Below are 22537 nucleotides of genomic sequence, written 5' to 3' on the forward strand. Positions count from 1 at the left end.
GCAGTGTGACGCATTAAAGTCATTGTACGGAGAGACTGTTCCAATAACATTCTCGGGCTCTCTCTCTTCCATCCCATTGTGGGATAGAAGAGAGAGAAAGTGAGAGGTTAGGAGAAAGAGCGAGGGAATTACGGAAAGAGTCTAACCAAGAATGATTGAGACAGAGAGAGAGAGAGAGAGAAAGAGAGAGGTGTTTAAGTCTTTGATGATTGATACATTTGGAATGAGATATTGCTAGACAAATTGAAGAGAAACATGCATTTGTCAATTAAAAAGAGTGAGACCACGTTTCAGTATGTACCTTAAATATTTGAAGTTGAAAAGAAATTAAAGTAGGTAAATGACCAGAGACACACCTAGTCTGAAACCTTCAACCTTCAGTAGAGAAGATCTGTGATGTTAACCACTAGGAGAAAGGAAACTCCATTTTTTGCAGAGTCCATATATATATATATATATATATATATACATATATATGTATATATATATACATATATATATATATATATATACATATATATATATATATATATATATATATATATATATATATATATATATATATATATATATATATATATATATATATATGTGACGTCTCCAAACCACACCATTTCAACTTCAGGAATCCAGGTCTGGTTTAAAAAGAATGGGCAGTACAACCAGACTCCAAACCAAGTATATTTTATTTCACAGCATACTCCGATGCAGGAACAACATGAGTGGCAACGTGGCTTGCCCGGCGTTTTCAACTGGCCAAGTAGTTGCTGTCAATACAGAGCGTCCTTAAAGGAGAACAATCCCCTTCTCCCAACACCAATACGTGAAAGAAACAACAGGAAGCACCACGCAATACATTTGCTTAACAAATCCTCCATATTGGAGCGAACCTCACAGAAGTAAACAACTGGATGTTATATGAGATTATTTCATATTCATTTTCTCTCTCTTACAACCTTCCTCTCGTTCTTCAACATGTAATTCCCTTATTTTCCTACTATATCATTTTTATTTATTTGCTTATTTATTTAAAATGCTAATTTCCCTGTTATGAAGTTTCAAAAGTGAATATACAGACATGTTACTAATCATATCTACTCCTCTTCACTTTATTTAAATTGTGTAAGCCGGTTTTGTGTAGTCATAGTTCATAAAGTGCATGTGCCAATTATGAAAATGTAAGATTTCATAACCCAGTGATGCACTGATAATCAATACATTGGGGCTCCAATACCTTCTGCTTGTAAAGTACCAAGTCATATTGATTTCCCTTAGGGTTAAACTATCATGTTACGTCACAATTAGTTAGCACTACATTCTCTCTCTATTGCCATTAAACAGCTGTCTAAAATTTGAACACATTTCAAAACACAACTCTATTAACATCTGACTGTAGAAGACGTTTGCACTACTTGGGCATATAAGCATGTCAATAATGTACTAGTGAGGGCCCTGGTACCTTTTACTTGTAAACTACATGCTTATCTCATTCCCCTCGAACCAACCACCATATTCACAAAATCAACTGCCTTCATTATTAGTGAGCATTTGTACATTTGGTCCATTTTGAGGCTAATCAGAGGAGTATCCTTTTCTAAGGAAACAAACACTCACAATCCCTGAAAATTATTTTTCATACCATATATGGATGTCATACCCCATTTGATATGCCTTCCTAATAAAGGAAAAAAGAAAGAGAAGAAATAGGAAAGGAAGAAGGAGGCAGAAGAAGTAAACACTCTCAAAATACTACATACAATAAAATGCAAAACGTAGAAAAACGCTAACTGGAACATTACGGTGCAATATGCAGTTATGTGCACATCGCAATAATATACAAAATGCAAATAACTGCAACCATAGACACAAAGTGCAACAGTGTAAGATATACTTTAGCCCATGGCTTTAGACATTTATCCACTTGATTAGACTGCCCTGAGGTATTTAACGCATTTAGTACATAAATTCATTATACCACAGTAACACTTGAGCCTAAAAAAGTTACTTGCAAGATTAAGAACAATGTTTCCTCCTATTCTACTGGAAGCCCCCTATTTATTGAGGAACTCCTGGGATTATGTTATATTGACCTGCCCTGTACAACCCATTAAGAAGCACTGTCTAAAGTGCAATATGCAGTTGTGTGCAAATCGCAATCATATGCAATATGCAAGTAAGTGCAATTACAATTAAAAAGTACATTAGTGCAAGACATGCTTAAGCCCAGGACTGTGTGCATTTATCTACTTGATTAGTCTAGCCTGAGCTTTGGCACGCATCTGGTCCAAGAATACATTATACCAGAGTACCACTTGAACAATCTCACAAGAAAATGTAGATATAAGACAGCAAATATTAGTTCATCATATTATACTGAAAGCATCCCTATTCACTAGACTTCTCTGAGATGGAATACCTACTATCGACGCCCATAGTCTATTCATGTCTTGATCAACTTGTGTTGCATGCAACACTAACATCCAATATGCCATAATATGCAAACCACAATAAAGTGCAATGTGCAATTAAGTGCAACTTCATCCATAAAATTCAGTACTCGGGCTCTATACATTCATCCACCTAAATGATCTACCTGATCCTAAAATACATTATATGACAACACCACTTCAACAATCCACAACATATATCTTCAGGTTAAATGCACATGGAGTTCAGCATCTACATTCAGACCCCAAGGCACCTTTGTGCCTATCCTGATGATCCATCTTGACTCTGCTTTTCTTACATCAAACTCCTGATTACCTCCTCTGGGTGATTTCTCGAAGTTTTGTATTCCATAATAACGCAGCTCAGACATATTTCCCTCATGAAATTCCCAAATATGTCTGGCCATGGCATAGGCAAAAGCCCTATTGGTGATCGCTCTCAGATGTTGTAAAGTACTTAGTTTTCATTTATTAACTGTACTCCCTATGTATTTTTTTCCACAGATGCACTCCAGGATATAAATGTAGTCTCACAAGTTATCCTTTCTCTGATCAGTTCAGTTTTTCCATTGAACATCATTAAAGATGTTCTGTTTTGCCCATGGCCACAAGCTTTACAAGTAGAACAGTACCAAAGACCTTTCTGATTTTCTATCAGCCAATTTGAGCCTTTCTTTTCCTGGTTCCTCATGAAACTACTCGTTAGAAGATCACCCGGGGATGCAGTCTTTTTATATGTAGTTGAGGGGTGTTCTGGCAAGATTTTATTTAAATCGTCATCCATCTTTAGAAGTCTCCAGTTCTCCTTGATTAGTCTCTTGATTTCATAACTAGATGCATTAAAGTCCATCATATACCTGCTATCTGTCTTCTCTTGTTCCTTTTTGGTGTGCTGGATTTTGGGGGCCAAGAGCTCTGTTCTTTTCTGCTGCCCAGCCCTTTTATACCACATCTTCCAGCACTGATGTAGGATGTCCTCTCCTCTTAAAGCGTTGAAACATGACCTCTGCTTCTCTGGTGAATTCATGATCCTCCAAACAATTTTGTCTAGCTCTTAGAAATTCTCCAAACGGTATACTCCACTTTAATGCTAGTGAATGTCCACTATTGGCATGTAACACACTGTTATTGTTGGTGGGCTTCCTGTAGATCTTGGTACAGATTTTAGTTCCCTCAATATAAATCTTCACACTGACAATATTTATTTATGTAGTGTGAATTTCATGGGTGAATTTCAATCTTAGGGGGTTCGCATTCAATGATCTGATGAAGACAGTGAGCTCTTCTTCACACCCTCACATGTTCCAGGCTAGCAGCATTCTCTTCCGTCCAGACTGTCTCTGCCTCCCACCATCCCATTGTTAAGTTTGCGAATGTGGGGGTGGAAGACATGGCCATAGCTGTCCCTTTCTTTTTAAGATAAAAAAGTATTGTCAAAAAGACATACATTATGTGTAAGGCAAAATTCAAGTATCTCAATGAGCACTTTTGTGTGTTCAAGCAGACTGACAGATCTGGACCTTAAAAAATACCTACAGGCTTGCAGCCCATTTGTGTGTTCAATGGCTGTATATAAAGCAACCACATTAATGGTTGCCATCAATTAACCTTGTTGCCATGGAGTTCCATTGATTCTATTTACAAAATCTATGGAGCCCCTAATGCATGAGGGTAAAGTGGATACATAAGGAAACAAAAAAATATCAATGAACCATGACGTTGGCTCCAACAGTGAGTCAATAGAATTCACTAAAAGTCTTCTGGCGGATTTAATAAATCTTTTTGCACTGTGGGCAAAAAGTAAATTGTTGGTCTTACTGGCTCATCATTCCTCAGGTATTTCTATTCACCATCATCATCAAGAAGACCCCTGTCGTACCAAATATTTAACGTTTTGTGATAAATTCTCACGTGTTCATCAGATGGGTCGTGGACACATTTTTCATTATCTCCTTGTCATTGAGTTGTCTTTTGACCTATTTAATGTATTTATTCCTATCCATTATGACTGTAGTACCACCCTTGCCAGAGTCTTCAATAATCAAGCTGTCATCTTAAATGTTGGAATGTTGACGACTCCTTTCCTTACTTCTATATGCCTTTTTTGATATTCTATAGATACCCTCAGTCATGACCTCTTGAAATACATTCACTTTGTTTCCTGGCGGTAACTGGGAGCAAAGTTTTTATCTTATCTGTCACTTACGGCTGAAATTTGCATCTGTGGGAATCCACATACTTTCACAATACTCCAAATCCGTTAATTTACCAGTAACTGGAGATGCTTCCAGTCCCTCCGTTTCTATTGCCAATTCCATAAATATCCTATGGTCTGCCAGATCTGAAATTATCATAGATAAGATTTGTTGTTGTTTCAGCATTTTCTCCTTCTTGTTTTTTATTGTAAAGACCTTTATAAGCTTCACTTTTCTTGAGACTTTACACAAATCAGTTCTTGCTGTTGCTAGATCCATGGATGTTATTGGGCAGATGGTCAACCCTTTATGTAACAGAGTCATATGTTTTTTCTCCAAACGTTTTGAGGAAAGATTGCTAACCACATTATCTTCCATTGCGTTCAGATCTTCTTGTTAGTTCCTCTTTTGAGCTTTCCCCTTCCCTTTTGATATTCTGGTTCGCTTCCTTTTACTCCCATTTTGTTGACTTCTCCTTTGCCTCTCCTCCCTATCTGCATCTGATAAAGTCTCATTTCTCCTGAGAAGTCTAGTCTTGGACATCATGGGGCCGGGGCCTCATCCCCCAAACTCACCTCAGAGCTGTCAGCACTTGATGGCACATAATCCTTTTCAATTACTTTCGCAATTGTCTGTTTGCTTTATAATGAATCAAATCTTCTCACAAATGTATAGATTTGACCTGCTGCATAATCCAATTTATCACAATTAAATTTTTTCACCTTTTTGGCCTGTACATCCTTTTGATGTTTTTCTATTCTTTTCTCAGTTTCACCCAGTGCATTATTTATGTCCCCATTCATTTTAAATGATTCCAAAGACTTCTCTAATTCGTTGATCTTTTCAAAGGATTGTTGTAGCCTTCACTTAGCATGTATAATTAGAGTATTCATCAGTTTTATTGAACATTCTGTTGTATCCTGTTGCCATTCCTTCTTGTTCCATATCATTCATATATATATATATATATATATATATATATATAATACACATGCTGCAAAAGTTAACATGGGACACTGTATTTAGTGCAATGCACATATCCATTAGTAGCTATTCACATCATTATGTATTTATGGGCCACTTTGATGTATTTCACTTGTACTATGTCTGTGCTGTGTTAGTTATTCCCATAGTTGTGACATCTAGCAAGACAGTGTCACAAGTCTGAAGGCAACCGTTACAGATTATTCTGGGTCCAGCATCGGAGTCCTGAGTTCCCAAGTACATTGTCTGTTGCCTAAGAAACGCTTCAGCCCAAAGAGACCAGTCCATGAATTCATCAGACGAAAAAGAAGAAACAGTTCCAGTCTGCGCACTTCTGCACTTAGAATTCCCTGCATCGGTAGGCCCGTATGCTGAGCAGCAATCAGGTAGGAGATTTGACTGCATGTAAGCGCTCTCACATTTAGGTTTATTTGATTAGCAATCTTGATTCCTCTCAGTCCAGGCCAGCGAATGCTTTGCATTTTTGCAAATACTGTTGAACTAGACTCGGACACTATAAAAACGCACTCCTCGATTAAAGTGACAGTTAGTGAAACCATTCATTGTGAGTAAAACATCTGAAGCCATATCACTGATAAAGTATGTTGGTGTTATCTCTTATGGTTGGGTGATCTATGATACGCACTACTTACATAAAGTAACAGTTGGTGAAACCATTCATTGTGAGTAAGACACCTGAGACCGTATCATTGATAAAGTAGATTTGTGGCATCTCTTACAATTGGATGATCTCAGAAACGCGCTCCTCGTGTAAACTGGCATTTGATGTATATAAATCCAGAAGAAACCTGAGTTTATAAAGTTGGCAAGGAGATTGATATTTGATGAATCCTTCATTGGATATAAATCCCAGAGATCCCTGAGCCTATAGTATTGCCAAGCATTTTGGTGATACTTCATAAGAACACTCATAAACATTTGGGGGCATATTTATACTCCGTTTGCGCCGAAATTGCGTCGTTTTTTTTGACGCAATTTCGACGCAAAACTAACGCCAACTAACGCCATATTTATACTATGGCGTTAGAGGCGAATAGCGCCAAAGTTCCCGGAATGTGCGTCATTTTTTAGCGTGAACCCCTTCCTTGCGTTAATGATATGCAAGGGAGGCGTTCCCGTCTAAAAAATGACTCCCAGGCCTTTACGTGGTATTTATACTCCCGGGCATTTGCGCCACTTTTTAACGCCTGGGTCAGGCATGGCGTTAAGGGACAAGTGGGCTCAAAATGAGCCCAGAGTGCCCTCCCCTGCCCCCAGGGACCCCCCCTGCCACCCTTGCCCACCCCAGGAGGACACCCAAGGCTGGAGGGACCCACCCCAGGGACATTCAGGTAAGTATTTTTTTTTTTTTTTTTTAATAATTTTTTTTGGCATAGGGGGGCCTGATTTGTGCCCCCCTACATGCCACTATGCCCAATGACCATGCCCAGGGGACAGAAGTCCCCTGGGCATGGCCATTGGGCAAGGGGGCATGACTCCTATCTTTACAATGATAGGAGTCATGTTGATGTCATGTTGATGGGGGATGGGCGTCGAAAATAAATGGCACAAGTCGGGTTACGACGATTTTTTCGACGTAACCTGACTTGCCCCATTTTAAGACGCCCATGCGCCATTTTCCCCCTACGCCGGCGCTGCCTGGTGTACGTGGTTTTTCTCGCGCACACCAGGCAGCGCCGGTCTGCTTGCGCCGGCTAACGCCATTCAATAAATACGGCGCCCGCATGGCGCTGCAGAATGGCGTTAGCCGGCGCAAAACTTTTTGACGCTAAACTGCGTTAGCGCAGTTTAGCGTCAAAAAGTATAAATATGGGCCTTGAGACCTGAGAGAAAGGTCTTTCCTGGGGATTATAATATTTGGAACATTCTTCATATGAGACACTATGATTTAGATGTGTAAACTGCTGCTGATGTTATAGCTCTTGCTAAGACTCCAGGCAACTTTTCTTTCTCCTAGAATAACTCTATTTTTAAGTGTCAGTGTAAATGTCATTGAGAGACTACGTCACCGGCTAATCGTGCGAATTGTCTTGTCCCAGATCTCCTTCCCCGCAGTACCCTAATTAATTCCCCTACTCTCGCCTGGCCATTCTGAACTTCTGACAAAACATTTGTGCTGAATTGGAGCTACCAGAAGGTGGGCATGCTGAGAGTACTTCTGCAGAGGAACATACAGGTCATAGCAAGAAGCTGCCCCACTCCAATCCTAAACAATCTGCCCCACTTCAATCTGCCCCACTCCAATCCAAACCAATTTGATCCTCTTCAATCCAAGCAATCTACTCCACTCAAATAAAAACAATCTGCACCACTTAATCCAAAACAATCTGCCCTACCCCAATCCAAAATGATCTGCCCCTCTTCAATCTTCCCTATGCCAATCCAAAACAATCTGCCACACTCTGATCTAAAATGATCTGCCCATTTCAGTCTCAAACAATATACGCCACTCCAATCTGCAGCACTTCAATCCAAAACAATCTACCCCAAATAAAAACAATCTGCACCACTTCAATCCAAAACAATCTGTCCCACTCCAGTCCAAACCAGTTTGCCTCACTCCTATCTGCCCCACGTCAATCCAAACCAATTTGTCCCACTCCAAAACAATGTCCCCCACTTCAATCCAAAATAATCTGCCCACTCCAATCCAGAACAATCATCCCCACTCCAATCTGCCCAACTTCACTCCTAAACCATCTGCCCCTCTCCAATCTGCCCCATTCCATCCAAACCAATCTGCCCCACTCCAATCCAAACCATTCTGCCCCACTTGAATAAAAGCAATCTGCATCACTCCAATCGAAAACAATCTGACCCACAACAATCCAAAACAATATGACCCCTTACAATCTGCCCTACGCCAATACAAAACAATGTGCCCCACTCCAAGGTAAAACAATCTGCCCCACTCCAATACAAAATAATCTGCCCCAGTCCAATATGCTCCACTCCAATCCAAAACAATCTGCCCCACGCCAATCTGCCCCAGTCCAGTACAAAACAGTCTGCCCCACTCTAATCTGCCCCACTCCTATCTGCCCCACTCCAATCCAAAACATGATGCGCCATTCCACTCTGCCCCACTCCAACACAAAAAAATGGGCTCCACTCCAATCTGCCCTACTCCAATCCAAAACAATATGCCCCACTCTAATTGGTCCCACTCCTATCTGACCCACTTGAATACAAAACAATCTGCCCGCTTCAGTTTGTCCCACTCCAATTTCACAAATCACCCCACTCCAATACACCCCACTCTAATGCAATCCACTTCACGTCAATCTAATCTGCCCCACTCCACTAAAATCCACTCCACTCCAATCCAGTCCAACACAATCTACCCTACTCCAATCCAAAGCAATCTGCCCTATTCCAATCCAACACAATCTGCCCCACTCCAATCCAAAACATACTGCCTCACTCCAGTCTGCTGCACTCTAATCCAAAACACTCTGCCTTACTTTAATCCGCCCCACTCCAATATGTCCCACTAAATTCCAAAACAACCTACCCTACTCCAATCTGCCCCACTCCAATTTGCCCCACTCTAATCTGCCCCACTCCCATCAGCCCCACTTCACCCCAATCTAATCCACTCCATTTCAAACCAATCTAACCGAATCTACCCCACTCCAGAACAAACTAATCTGCTACATTCCAATAAAAAAAATCTGACCCTTTCCGATCCAAAACAATCTGCTCCAATCCATACTGCCCTACACCAATCCCAGATAATCTGCCTCACTCCAAAATGCCCCACTCCATTTGAAAAGAATCAGCCCCACTCCAGCCTGCCCACTCCAAACCACAACAATTTGTCCCACTCCAATGTGCCCCACACCAGTCCAAAACAATCTGGCCCAATTTAATTTGCCCCAATCCAATCTAAAACCATTTGCCACACTCAAATACAGAACAGTCTGCCCCACTCCATTCCAAAATTATTTGCCCCACTACAATCCAAAACAATCTGACCCTCTCCAATAGAAACATTCTGCACCACTCCAATCCAAACCAATCTGCCCCACTTCAATCCAAAACAACTACCTCACACCAATCTGTACCACTACTATCCAAAACAATCTGCACAACTCCAATCTGTCCCACTTGAATCCAAAATAATCTGCTCCACTCCAATAAAAACATTCTGCACCACCCCAATCCTAAACAATCTGCTCCATTCCATTGCAAAACAATTTGTCCTATTCAAATCTTCCCCATACCAGTTCAAAACAATCAGCCCCACTCTAATCTAAAACAATCTGACCCACTCTCATCTAAAAAATCTACCCCACTCCAATCTAAAACAATCTTCCCAAATCCAATCTAAACCAATCTGCCCCATTCCAATCTACTACTCTCAAATCCAAAACAATCTACTCCACTCCAATTCAAAACAATCTGCCCCTTTCCAATACGCCCCACTCTATACCAGAAAAATCAGCCCCACTCCAACATACCCCAATCCAAAACAATCTGCCCCAGTTCAATATGCCACAATACAATCCAAATCAATCTGCCCCACTCTAATCTATCCCAATCCAAAACAATTTGTCACAATTCAATATGTGCCACTTCAAGCCAAAACAATCTGCCCCACTTAAATCAAAATCAACCTGCCCACTCCAATCCAAAACAATCTGGCCCACTCCAATCCACATCACATGAATCCAAAACAATCTATCCCACTCCAATCTGCCCCACTCCAATCTGTCCCACTCCAATGCAAAACAATCTGCCCCACTACAATCTGCTCCACTCCAATAAAAACAGTCTACACCACTTCAATCCAAAGCAATCTGCCCCACTGAAATCCAGAACAATCTGCCCCCACACCAGCCTAGAACAGTCAGCCCACTCTATTCTACAACAATCTGCCCCACTTCAAACTAATACAATTTACCCCACTTCAATCTGCTCCACTCCAATCTGTCCCACTCCAATTCAAAACAATATTGCCTACTCCAATTGAAAACAATCTGATCCATTCCAATCTACTCCACTCCAATCCAAAACAATCTGCCCCACTCTAATCTAAAACAATCTGCCTCACTCCAATACGCATCACTGCAAACTTCAACAATCTGCCCCACCCCTTTCTGCCCATATCCAAAACAATCTGCTCCAATGAACATCTGCCCCACTCCAATACAAAACAGTCTGCCCACTCAAATTCAAGACAATCTTCCTCACTCCAATCCACAACAACCTTCCCCACTCCAATCCAAATCATTCTGCCCCACTCCAATCCAAAACAATCTGCCCCACTACAATCTGCCACACACCAATCCAAAACAATCTGCATCACTCTAATCTAAAACAATCTCCCCCACTACAATCTGCTCCACCCCAATCCAAAACAACTACTGCAGTCCAATCTTTCCCCCTCCAATGCAAAACAATCTGCCTCACTCCGATCGGCTCAACTCCAATCCAAAAAACTCTGCCCAACTCCAGTCTTCTCCGCTCCAGTCCAAAACAATGTGCTGCACTCCAGTTTGCCGCACTCCAATCCAAAACATTCTGCCCCACCCTAATCTGCCCTACTCCAATCCAAAACAATCTGCCAAACTTCAATCGGCTCAAATCCAATGTGACTCACTCAAATCCAAAACAATCTGCCCCACTCCAATAAAGACAATCTACATGACTCCAATCAAAAAAAATCTTCCCCACTCGAATCCAAAACAATCTGCCCACTCAGTCCAAAATAATCTGCCCACTCCAATTTGCCCTCATTCCAATCTAAAACAATCATTCACACTGCAATTTGCCCTACACCAATACAAAACATCTGCCCCCTCCAATCTGTCACGCTTCAATCCAAAACAATCTGCACCATTCCAATCTGCCCCACTCCAATCCAAAACAATCTATCCCATTTTAATAAAAACAATCTTTATCACTCCAATCCAAAACACTCTGCCCCACTCCAATCCAAAACAATCTACTGTACTCCAGCTTGCCCCACACAAATCCAAAACAATCTGCCATACTCTGTTAGAAATTGTGTCCCTGGTTGGCAGAGGTTTGCACTCTGTCCATTTGGGACCACAATCCTAGTCATGTTAAGTAAGAAACACACTATGGGCCTGATTCTAACTTTGGAGGACGGTGTTAAACCGTCCCAAAAGTGGCGGATATACCACCTACCGTATTACGAGTCCATTATATCCTATGGAACTCGTAATACGGTAGGTGGTATATCCGCCACTTTTGGGACGGTTTAACACCGTCCTCCAAAGTTAGAATCAGGCCCTAATTGTTTTCCTGTTCTCACCCTCTGGTAGCTTGGTACAGAGCAGTCAGGCTAAACCAAAGAGGCAATGTGCAAAGTATTTGAGCACACACACAGTGATAGAGTGAAAACACCACAAAAGGACTTCACACAAGTGTAGAAAAAAAGCCAATATTTATCTCAGTCAAACAAGACTGAAATCCAATGTACACTAGTCAAGTTATGAATTTTCAAAGATTAAATCAAAATGCAGTGCTTAGAGGACAATTGCTCCAACCGGGGCTATCTAGTTGCGCTGGGTGGGGGCAAATCCGAAACTTTAGTCTGACCACGATGGGTTGCGGACCAGGCACAGGAGTTACACAAACCTACTGACAGTACCTTTGTTGCATTGAAGCTTGGTGACGATGCGTTGAGCCAGAGGAGGGGATGCGTCGCACTTACAGACAATGCATTGTTTCCTGACCGGCAACGCTGTTGAAGCATCGATGTCCTTAAGCAATGAGTAGCAGTTCTAATGCATCGGTGCTGTGTCAGTCCAGTCAGGGCAGCATTAAAGATCGGGGTTGTTGAGTCGCACAGTCAAAAAGGGGTGTCCATGGCTTCGGCGCAGGTGCCTGCCAAGAAGCGTTTCAGCAGCAGGATATGTTGGTTTCAAGTGATGCTGTGGTGTTGATGCATCAGTTCTTCTTTTGCAGCACCACACTTACCTCCCTTGGCCCAATACTTGATTTGGTACCACCTGGCAGAGCAGAACTCCCAGTAGAGGAACCCAGGTGCTGGTAGCAAGATGCAGGTGAAATCTTTGATATCCCTGAGACTCCAGAAATAGGATGCAAGCTCAGTCAGGCCGTTGGAGAAACTTTAGATTGCAGGATGTAGAGAGTTAGATCCTGTCCTCTCACTTCCAGGCAAGAAGCAGCAGGCAGCACGCCAACACAGCAGAGCAGCCAGCAACATGGCAGTCCTTCCTGACAACACAGCAGTCCTTCCTGGTAGAATGTCCTCAGTCCTGAAGTGTTCTGAGTATATGGCGTCAAAGGGTCAGTACTTATACCCAAAAGGCCTTTGATAGGGGTAACTTCAAAAGATTTCTCTGAATTGTGCAACTATCCCTTTCAACCCAGCCCTGGCTCCAAACTACCAGTAGAGGGTAATCAATTCAGATGTAAGTGTGAACTTCCTCTCCCTCTCCCTACCCAGATCGACTATCAGTATGCAGATGAATGCAGATGTATCTCCTGTCACACTCAGCCCTTTCTGATTGTGGTTGTCTGGATAGAATACACAAATGTAGCTGTTACCTAATCAAGGTGTGTATTGAGAGACAGGCTAAGGCACAGAATGGTAAAAGTAAAAAAAAAAACTTTTTGTGAAAGTGTAATTTTCCACCCTGCAATTAAAAAACAATTTTATCAAAAGATGTCTTGATAAATTTTAAGTCCAGAGACACCATACTTCAATTTTCTATCTTTTCCCAATTGGAAACTACAATTAAAAGACATTTCAAGATAACCCAATTGTTAGCCTATGGGAGAGATAATCTTTGCAATAGTGAATTAATTTAAATGCTTTTCACTATCTGGACATGTTAGACTTAAATGTACATGTCCAACTTTTTAAATAGACTGCACCCTGCACTAGGGGCTAACCAGTGCCTACCTTAGGGGTGACTGACATGTACTAAAAAATAAGGTTTGAACCTGGCAAGTGGGTACACTTGCCAAGTTGAAATGACAGTTTAAACTGCACACACAGGCTCTGCAATGGCAGGCCTGAGACATGTTTGAAAGGCTACTGTAGTGGGTGGCACAACCAGTGGTGCAGGGCCACTTGTAGCATTTGACTTACAGACCCTGGGCACACATAGTGCACTTTACTAGTGACTTACTAGTAAATCAAATGTTCCCATCATGGACAAGCCAATGTTTCCATGTTTTGGAATCAGAGCATATCCACCTTAGCACTGGCCAGCAGCGAAAAGTGCACAGAGTCCGAAAGCCAGCAAAAACAAAGTTCAGCACACAGTCAAAACAGGAGAACAGAAAGCAAAAAGTCAGGGGAAACCACACCAGAAGATGCCAGGTCTGATATACTCTAATCTAAAACCATATGCCCCACTCCATTAGAAACATTTCTACCCCACTCCAATCTGCCTCACTCCAATCCCAACCAATCTGCCCCACTCCAATGCAAAGCAATCTTCTGTACTCCAATCCAAAACAATCTGCCCCACTCCAATATAAACAATCTGCACCACCCCAATTCACAACAATCTACCCCACTCCAATTCAAAACAATCTGCCATACTATAACCTGTCCCACACCAGTCCGAAACAATCTTCCTCACTCCAGTCCAAAACAATCTGCCCCACTCCAATCCAAAACACTGTGCCCCACTCCAATCCAAAATAATGTTCCCCGCTCCAATCCAAAACAATCTGTTTGACTCCAATAAAAACAATGTGTCCCGCTCCAATCTGCCCCACTTCAATCCAAAACAATCTGCCCCATTCTAATTTGACCCACTCCAGTCCGTCCCACTCCAATCCAAAACAATCTGCACAACTCCAACTCCTACAAATCCAATCTGACTCACTGAAATCCAAAATAATCCACCTCTCCCATCTGGCCCACTCCAATCCACCCACTCCAAATCACCCACCCCAATCCACACCACCCTAATTCAATCTCACTCCAATTCAATCTGCCAACCCCCCCCAAATCCACTCCTCTCCAATCACATCCAGCACAATCTACCCCACTCCAGTCCAAAACAATCTGCCCCACCTCCAATCCCAAACCATCTGCCCCACTTCAAACAATCCGCTTCACTCTAAAACAATCTGACCCACTCCAATCCAAAAACTCTATCCCACTCCAATCCAAAAACATCTGCCCCACTCCGATCCAAAACAATCTGCTTCACTCCAATCTGCTCAACTCCAATGCAGAAGAATCTGCCCACTCCAGACTGCCCTACTCCATTCTGCTCTACTCCAATCTAAACATCTAAAATTGGAATAAAATAGAAACATTTGGGGAATATTCATATACAATTGGTACAAGTAAAACGTACTGTGCCTTCTTTGCACTTTTACTAATAGGGAGTTGGATGTCTCCGGCGGAGTCACAAAGCTATGTAAGATTAGATAAATGGTACTCCTGAAATACCACCTCACACCCTTTACTCATAAATGCTTTAATGGGTTGATAATTATTAAGCTTAAAAATAGGTCCACTCTCTGGCAGGGGCGGTGATAATCACATAAAGACATTAAAGTGGACTGTTGTCAAAAAGGAACTAGTATGAGCTGACTAGTGTTTTAAATGTGCTGGTCCTGTCAAATACTAAGTACCTGCACTTTGTTTATTTTGAGAGGGAGAGTAGCTTCCCTTCCTAGCAGAGGTGTGATACTTTTAATTGGAGAGTACCAGCGCTTCTCTGAAGTCGGTTCTCTGGTGTAGGGTATCCATGCTTCGATTTCCCCATTTCCCACAGAGATACCTGTAGAGGTGCTAGCCATGAAGAGATGTGATGTCATCAAGTATGCCATAAGTGTTTTCACAACATTTTAAGTACATTTTCAGATGCAATTTTACCTCTTAAAGTGCAGATTGGCTGATTGGAGAATTTTCTCTGCACATGGTTTCTGTTTGATTGCTTCAAAAGCCCCTCCCAAAGTCCGGGTCTCGCACACTTTCGGTCCTCCCACAGGGCCTACTCAAACCTAATCTCTGGCCTTCAGCTCGCCCAAACTTGCAGCTGGCAATTATCAGAGAGGATTTTGTGGTTGACCAATTATTGCTGCTGATATTTCAAGCAAGTGCCATTTTTTATGGACCTAACCTCTAAATCTTGAAATAACAACTTCTAAACTTTTCACACAAATAGTGACATTGCCAACGCAGGCCAGACTGAAATGGTGACCATTTCATAGTGTAAGGTGTCTTTTTGACTAAAATATTGGTATTTGCAACAGATCTTCCTTACAGCTCAGGACTTCGGTCACTGACGTGTACAGGGTGACATATCTCATAGCCATTTCTTTCTGCACAGCAAGGGCACCGTGGACTGTGAATTGCACTTTGGCAATGCAAAGCACACTATTTTATGCATCTGTTTATTAAAGCTCCTGTTTAACATATTTTTCTTCTGTATATTTGGGATACATGCCGCATGTTTTAAATTGTTCATATAAACTGTACCAATTTAAACCATAACCCTGAAAAGCAGGCTATCGTCGTTCACTGATGACAAAATGGATTATTTGCCACACAGGGTTCCATTTTTCAGAGAAACACACCAGAACGTAGGCCACTCAGTAGAAAACCAACGAGAAGTGTGTATTTTCCTGTTTGGACCGATCTCTCAGAGGCAAAGTGATGACGTCCCATTTGTGTTCCTATATATGATTGATCTATCTCAGGTTTCAAGCGTACAACCAAACATATAGTGGTGACGTCATGCATTGCCTTCTCCACTGGGTTGAATTCCCCTAGGGGGAATACCTGAAAGAAAATACAGTGAAGGAAGTCCCTATTACGGTAGGGCAATTAGCCCCAGGTCTGGGAGCGGGGGAGGTTTGCCCCTTGTAGTCACACTTCCTCCAAAGGTGGTAATCCATAATGCAACCTAGGCATGTCCCCATCCCAGCCTCTTGCACCAAGCGGCTGGGATGGGGACACGCCTAGGTTGCATTACGAATGTAACACCCAGTGTGCATTTTAACATATTTGCTCACTTTATAGCTTAACCAGCTACCCCCATTTTTAAGAGGGATCATAGGCCCTGACAAAAGTCCCAGACCATTTTGGCTTTATGAGAGGGCAGAAACATGTTGGCCATATAGATTTAGATGACGCCTTGAACCATTATATTCAGGAGTGTTCTGATGGTTTTTAATCTTACCAACAAACACCACCATTATAGTAATAGGATGCATCGGTGATTTGTTAGCTAATTTTAGCTTTATCTTCTCACTCAACTGGATCCCTGCACTATCCAGCAAGATTGAATTTCAGCACTCCCTCTAAATTCTTTTAACAATGAGGTTGAGTCCGCCCAGGTGGTATCATCCTACCTGGGTGGGGATAGGTGGTCAAATAATGAAGCATGACACTATAATGTGTGTGAGACCACCTATTCCATAAGGGGAACACCCCCATCCTCTATTGAGCACACAGCCACCACTACCATATCCCATGCCGATAACTAGATCACCAGTGTTCGTGATCTGATGATCAACTGAATGGGCCAGATTAGCCTGTTCACAGTAATCCCCATATACGTTGTGTTGATAATATTAAATGTGTATACATTTGTTGATATATGATAATTAGGCCCAGATTTAAGCTGAAGTGGCACAGCGCAGTGCTGCACCACAAATAGCAGCGCCATGCCGCTCCACTTTTGAAACTCAGGGGTGTGCCGTATTTAGAGAAATACGGCACACCCCTGTATTTCCCGCTGCGCTGGTGCTAAATTAAGCTGCCTAGCACCAACGCTGACATCCTTGCACAATAGTGCAAGGGTGTCTGCTTTGATGGGATGGATTGTTTATGAGCAGGAAAATGCCCCTTCCTGCACATAAACAATCTATGATGGTGATTTGGCACTTCTATGTGTGCTGCAAAATGCAGCGCACATAAAAGTACCAAAGCATCATTTTGAATGATTGAATGATAAAATATGTACAGGTAACACAGCATGGGTTTGTTTTTCATTTAAATGTTAAATGCTTTCTGCTAGCATCTAACTTTGCCCTATTCTTCTTGGCAAGAAATCGCCAAACCTTAACGGCAGGCCCGAAATCTGACTTCTGTGGTCTTATACACACAGTAGTGTTATCGCCTCAGTGCTGAAACTTAGCTTAACATTGCTGAGGCATTGCATGACCCTCTTGTAAGCATAGCTATTACTGCCGAAGTTTAGGTCATTGAGTTCACAGAGCACGGTCAGTGGTAGGGATAGTAGGTCGTCCTCCTATTGTTCTGCGCTCTGTGCCCCTTTATGTTTAGCTTCCTTGCACACTTTAGGACTTAGACTCTGAATAATGTTAACATTGTGCTCACAAAATACCAAAGAATGTACAGACCTAGCCGTATTCACGTAGCCAGCACTAGACACATCATAGTGTTTTTTTTATATAACGTTTATCCATGCCCTACAGCAGCCGCACTACTCTGCAACATGGCTAAAAAACATTGAAAAAGACAATAGCTCTTGAATAAGCGAGACCTACTGGCGTTGTCGGTGCTTGCTTAAGCTAAAGTTCGGACTCCCAAGTCCTTACTGCACGACGCCCTGCCGCAAGAATGGAACATCTGGCTGCAAGGGCGTAACAAAGGCCCCCGTAACACCGCGGTGCGGGGGTGCCTCTGAGTTACGAGGGGTGTGGGGGGGCCTCAGCACTGTCATTGTGCATGGGCGGAAGGCTCCTGACTGGATCCAGGGCACCCTTACAGGTATTTTGCAGGGGGAGGGGTGGACTTTAAATTTCGGGACGCCACTGCCAGGCTGCAGAAATTAGGTGCAAGTGGCCAGCTGGAATGTTATACTAGCCGCCACTCAGATCTGCCCTTAACCCCTGAACAGTAGTGGGCAGAACAGTAGAAACAGCACCACTCAAATATTTGCTCGTCGAGCAGAGTACTGACGCCCAGGATGAGCCTTCTAATGGAAGGCAAATGTAAAGTCTAATCCATTGGGACCGCATGGTGGCGGCGGGCTGTCTATGGCTGTAAGACCTAGTGAGAAGATGTCCAGCTGACCTTTTCCTTCCGACCATTTGTTTAGACTGTTTAAAAAAAAAAAAAAAAAAACCTAAGCACATTTGCAAAACACTTGTTTACGCAACTTTGACCTCCCCCAGAGAGGAGCTGCTTGGTTACACTTCAACATTAATATACTAACTTAAAATAATGTTCAAAAGATGCAACAGGAAAACAGGCTTGCAAGGAAATAATAGTTTCATCAGTTTACAGTAGGCCGCCATGAACTGAAAATACCGTCAGCATCTTTAATTTGGTAGCTTTTCCCTGTAAAATCTTCGGATGGAGATGGATTAACTAACATTATCTATTTGCAGTCCATGTTCTGACAATGAAAACATTTCTGCTGTGGTCGGGTGTGAAAAGATCACAGAGATCACATGACCAAAGCTACATAAATATTTCCAAATGCCAGAGTCCAAGACAACTGGTGCTAACCTTATATATATATATAAAACAGTTTCTTTTTTCAATAACCCAGGCTGGAAAAGCACTGGGGCCGCTTTGTGCATTCAGTCACACTGTACTTAGTGTAATTGAGGCCAGCTGTTATTCACGAGATTCGTCTGTGAAAGAATGTAAGGCCATGCCAAGCCAAAGCTGCAAGAAGAAGGGGGGCGGGGGCGCTGCGCTTGCTTGGATGACACATGCCAAGGTCAGCTTTGAGAAAATCTTTTTCTAATATAGCCCAAGTCACTGATTTGCTTCGTGGCTGGCTTTCGGATTTCTGAAGTCTGTGACCATATTAAGATCATTTTTAAAGGGAATAGAACGAAAAACAACTTCGTGCAGGTCCAAGAGAACATACCTCGATCAAGTCAGATTGCATAGATTCTCGATAAGGATAAATGTTCAAAAGCGAATCCACGGCACCAAATGAAAGTTTAAGCTTGTTCACTTAATTCAATTTAGAGCACGAGCAGTTTTAAACTCAAATCCGACGGGGGCAGTGAAGGGAGGGTGGGGTTATGTTTGCTCTTCCCAACTTTAAATGTCCATGTCAGATGCACCATTTTCTGTTTTTGAAATTAATTTGTGACTTTGGCATGGTTGTCTTTAACAGATTTTTGTGCCTGATATGTCGAAATCCATTGCTAAGCATGCCTTAGAATCAAGAAGCATTGGAAATGATCTTCACGTTTTCAAAGAGGGGGAGGGGGAATAGGAACTAGAAGATTTTAATTGAACTTTTTACTGAAGAAGATTTTTTTATTTACGCTTTTGAAAACGCTTCAATGTAATAGGTAACTTGTTTCATGAGGGTTTTTGATTTTTTTACCTTTTTCAATGAATGTGTTTGTGTAGGGTCATCTGTGAGGACACTCTAATACTGCCCAGTCCCAGATGCCAAATTTCACTTCCAATGGCCAATTCCACACAGGAAATTAAGAATAGAAAATGCTTTTGTGAGAAACTGAGGTATTGATTTGAGGGGGTGGTGTTTAACCCTTCTCAAGCAGCAACCACTCTTCTTATCATGGTGAACCACAAAAGTCACCAAATAACCTATACTTAATCCTCTTGTAGCTTGGCGCAAAAGCAATCCGGCTTAATTTAGAAGCAATTTGCTGATTTGCTTCTATTCCAATGGAGCCGCCGATCAGGAGTTGAGGGGTCCTGCTTCGAGGTGCATCACAGTGTGTCCGTTCTTATGAGACCTGCTGCTCTGCGAGGTCCTGCATCAAGATGCATCATGCTGCATCGTTGGGACACCACAGATGGGCCAGGAGGAGTACACTCCATGCCATTCCAGGGTCTTGGACCTGGGGGGCATTTTTGGGGATCAGGACTCACACCAGCAGAGATCAGTAGTAGGGCACAGGAAGGTCCAGTTAATTCTGGGCAGATGGCAGATTCCGGGCAAGTCTCTGGAGCTTGTTATGTCCCTGTAGCTCAGAACTTATGGGCAGTCAGCTAGCAGTTGTAGTCACTCTGGTGATTCTCGCTTCAAGGAGCAGGTGCAGTCTTCTTTCTTCAGGATACAGGTCAATAGGTCAGTCCTTCCAGCAGCGGGGCAGCAGAGCAGTTCTTCTAAGTCTTCCTCAGGTCCAGAAGTGATCTGGAGACTTGGTCTGGGGGATCTAATATTTATATCAGGTGCCTCCTTTAAAGTGAGAGAAACTAGTTCTGGGAGTTCCTTCCTTACCCTGCCCTTTCTTCGAGGGGTTTGAAGTGACAATAGACTACTGTGAAGTCCTTTATGAGTATGCTGAGTCAGCCCCTTTGAAGCGCAAGTGTGGTAGGTGACAACTTTGCCCCTCCCATCCTGGCAAGATGTCCCATTTTGACAACACCTAGCTCCTTTTTGTATCACTGTCTGGGAGGAATACACAAAGGCCCAACTGCCAACTACACATATTCATGTGACCCAGTTTACAGGCTACAGGCCCTAAATGGTTAGTTCAAGAAAATGAGAACTCTTTAAAGTGGAATTTTCAGAATCTGTGACTTAAAATCTGAATTAATCATTAAAGAGTGTTTTACATTAGAATCCATTTGCGACCACTGCACTCAATCAAAAGTTATCACTTACTAGATGTAATAAGGTAACCCGATGACACTCTTTGGGAGTGGCATGTTTTGCAGTAGTGAAATACTAATTTAAGAGTTTTTCACTACGAGTACATGTAAAACTTAAAAGTACATTTTTAAATACACTGCACCTTTCCCTAAAAGGGCTGTTTGGAGCCTAATATAGGGGTGACATTTATTCATTAAAAAGGAAGGTTTAGGCCTGGCAAAAGAGTTATTTTGCCAGGTCAAAGTGGCAGTTTAAAACTGCACACAGGCTGCAACGCCAAGCCTGAGACATATTTAAAAATGTTACTTAAGTGGGTGGCACAATGAGTGCTGCAGGCCCACTATTAGCATTTAAATTGTAGGCTCTACGTACATATAGTACCACTTTACTAGGGACTTACAAGTAAATTAGATGTTTCAATTGGGTGTAAACCAAATGTACCATGATTAGAAGAGTGAGGACAAGCACTTTAGCACTGGTTAGTAGAGGTAATGTGCACAAAGTTCTGAAGCCAACAAAAAGAAATTCAGCAAAACAGGAGGTTTGAAGTCAAAACATTTTGGCTACTCCCACCCAAAGGTGACAGGTCTAACAGTTTTCAAGAAAGGTAGAGGCGCAATGGTGCAGACCACAACCAACCACAAGGCATAACTTGCAAAATATAACTAGTTAGAAACAATGAAAGAAAAGCCTTTTCAATAAGGGCAGAGGCATCAGTGGTGCTGAGCACAACTAAACACAGGGCAGACTTACTTGGCTGGAGTGAATTAAGGATAACATTATTTTTTGCTTTGTTGTCTACGCTTATTTTGGAAAATGGAAAATAAAGGTGGCAAAAGGATTTTGAAGCAGCTGATTTGATCACAGTGCACGAGGTCAGAAAATGCAAGAGGCTACAGAAATGATTTGAAACTCCACTTGCCTAGGAATTGTTAAGACATGCATCCATTTTATCGGACCAGTACTACTGGGCAGAAAGAGGGTCAGGCTAAATTTTCATTTTTGTATTCCTGACAGAGAATGCTATAGTTATGTGTCTCAGTATGAGCAAAACTTGAGTCCAGTTACTTCAACTTCCAAGCCCTTGAAAACTGAGGGAAGCCTGCATGGTCTAGAGCATGGATACTCAAAGTACGGCCCGCGGGCCTCATGCGGCCCCTCTGATCTTTACATGCGGCCCCTGGGGCAACAGGAGCACTGAGCAGCTGTTTGCTCAACTCCGCACTAACAAAAATATTAAACACACACACAATCATTTATTTCAAACTTAACTGGTGTTAAAGAAAGGAAGTAACTATGGACTCCTGCACTTAATTTTAGAAACGCCTTCATTTTTAAAGACATCTTGCAGCAT

General features: G+C 42.2%; 1 long non-coding RNA gene across 1 annotated transcript in view; it reads left to right on the forward strand.

Annotated features, from left to right (window-relative positions):
• LOC138295674 (uncharacterized) overlaps positions 1–22537 on the forward strand; it is a 175176-nt gene that overhangs the window by 97321 nt on the left and 55318 nt on the right. The window lies entirely within an intron of this gene.

Source organism: Pleurodeles waltl, chromosome 1_2 (assembly GCF_031143425.1).
Source record: "Pleurodeles waltl isolate 20211129_DDA chromosome 1_2, aPleWal1.hap1.20221129, whole genome shotgun sequence".
NCBI classification, from domain to species: Eukaryota; Metazoa; Chordata; class Amphibia; order Caudata; family Salamandridae; genus Pleurodeles; species Pleurodeles waltl.